Raw genomic sequence first — 1945 nt, forward strand, 5'->3', positions numbered from 1 at the left:
CAGAGTTTACCCTTTGTATAAAATATAGTCCATGAGAACCTTCTTTGCTTTCATACTAGGTGTCACACTTAGTTTTCAGCGGTGCCAGCATCTTAAATTAAAATCCTACAAATAACCGTCTTTCTGCCTCTGGAGCAGAAAACATCAGGCCAGATTATCTTGAAAGGTTTACATTAGGGTAGCTATAGTGATGGAAGTCTACTTAACCGACTTACATGGCTCCCATCATTCTGCTGCCTTACTTTTTTTAATTTGTTTTAATTCTTGCAAATTCCCTGCATGGTACGGTGGTATATAAGGGTCCTCAAGGCTAGGTCTGTGCAGCAAGTGAAGGCACAAGCATAGCACAAATGGTCATGCCTATGCTGGCTTTCATCTGGCAAGTAAAGGCAACAAGAGTACTGAAGACACGGTGGCATCAAAGGCAAAAAGAGTACTGAAGACATGGTGACATTGCTGTGGGCTTTGCTACTCGAGTTGCTATCAAGGTTGCTATCAAGCTTATATAGCCCATGGTCATCCCAGCACTGTTGTGCATTCCCTGCTAGTATTACTTATGCAAGCTCAAGTCAGTGCAGTCCTGCCTCCCTTTTGCTGCAATCACGCCTTCATGTGTTGTGTAGCTGTATCCATGTCCTACCAGAGCCTCAATTCCCCACGTGTAAAATGGACATGACAATCCCTCCATTTTTTTCTTATGATCTGTGCTAGAAGCCTCAGTAAAGAACCAGAAGCCCACTGTGCTTAGATGCTTTACAGACACAAAATGAAAAGATGATCCCCTGTCCTAGGGAGTGGAGGTAAAGGGCAGGTAGAGTGACTGGAAAGTACTTGGGTTATTAGAAAAATAAATTTCTAGTTGGCTTTATGAGGCATTTTGTGTACGGGAAACCAGCAATTGTTTTTTTTTGTTTTTTTAATTGACCAACTTATGCAGACACCTGGGTCCCACAGTTCATACCCAGAGTGACGTGCATGGCATGCTTTTCAGCATAGATGCAGGAGTAGAGGCCAGCAGGCTCTGCCAGACACCTTGCTGGTATCAGCATGTGCAGAGGAAAGCCTAGGAAGCAAAGCCATTATTTGGATCACCTCTGCTGAGTCCAGGGAAGGAGACAAAAGAAGGCACAAACCCAAGGGCAGGAACACGGAGTGGATGAGCAAGAGAGACACTAAGGCCTGGGGTTTTCATCCCCCACTGGCACCTGCAGCTGTGGAGAGAAGAGAGCGGTCACTTAATATAGAAGAATAAAGCAAGGGTGTCTGCAAAGGTCATTTAGTCCAATGCCCTTCCTCAAGAAACAAGCCGCTTCTGTGGACAGGATTTGATTTTGTACGGGGAAATACCTTGGGATTTCCAACCCACTCCGGTAATCACTCAGCCCTGGCGCTTAGCCACAAAGGCATCTACAAGCAGAGTGAACAAGCCATGTGTGCTAGGAGGGTGTGTGTTAGGATGGGGCACTGATCACCAGCATGACTTGATCCAAGCTCTGCAAACTTTCATGCTTGAAGGTCAGGTGCTAACTATCTCTGTCCTGCAGTGCTGCATGGGAGATGGGAGGTAGAGCAGCAATGATGGTCTCTGGAAGGTCAATGAATGCAGATTCAGGAGACTTCGAGCCACTCCCTGGCCTTGCTACAGACTTCCTGCGTGAGCTTGAGCGCATCACCTAACTTAGGCAGTGTCGCTTCCCCATGTATACCTATGTCGACCCCCATGATGTCTGGTACGGCAGGTCCAGCATCGTCAGACGGCGTCTCGAACTGTTGCATGGAAAGAGGGGGAAAAAGAAAAGTCAGGCCAGGTCTTGTTTGATCCACGCTCCTCAGGATTTCTCTTGCTTACTCCTGCTGCACTCGCTAGCCCTCACTGAAAATGCTTGGTAGCTCTACCGCTGCCTTTGCTGCCCACCCTCTGTTCCCTACCAGAAGAGCTCTGCTA

Source organism: Alligator sinensis, unplaced genomic scaffold (genome assembly GCF_000455745.1).
Source record: "Alligator sinensis unplaced genomic scaffold, ASM45574v1 scaffold816_1, whole genome shotgun sequence".
In the NCBI taxonomy this organism is placed as follows: domain Eukaryota; kingdom Metazoa; phylum Chordata; order Crocodylia; family Alligatoridae; genus Alligator; species Alligator sinensis.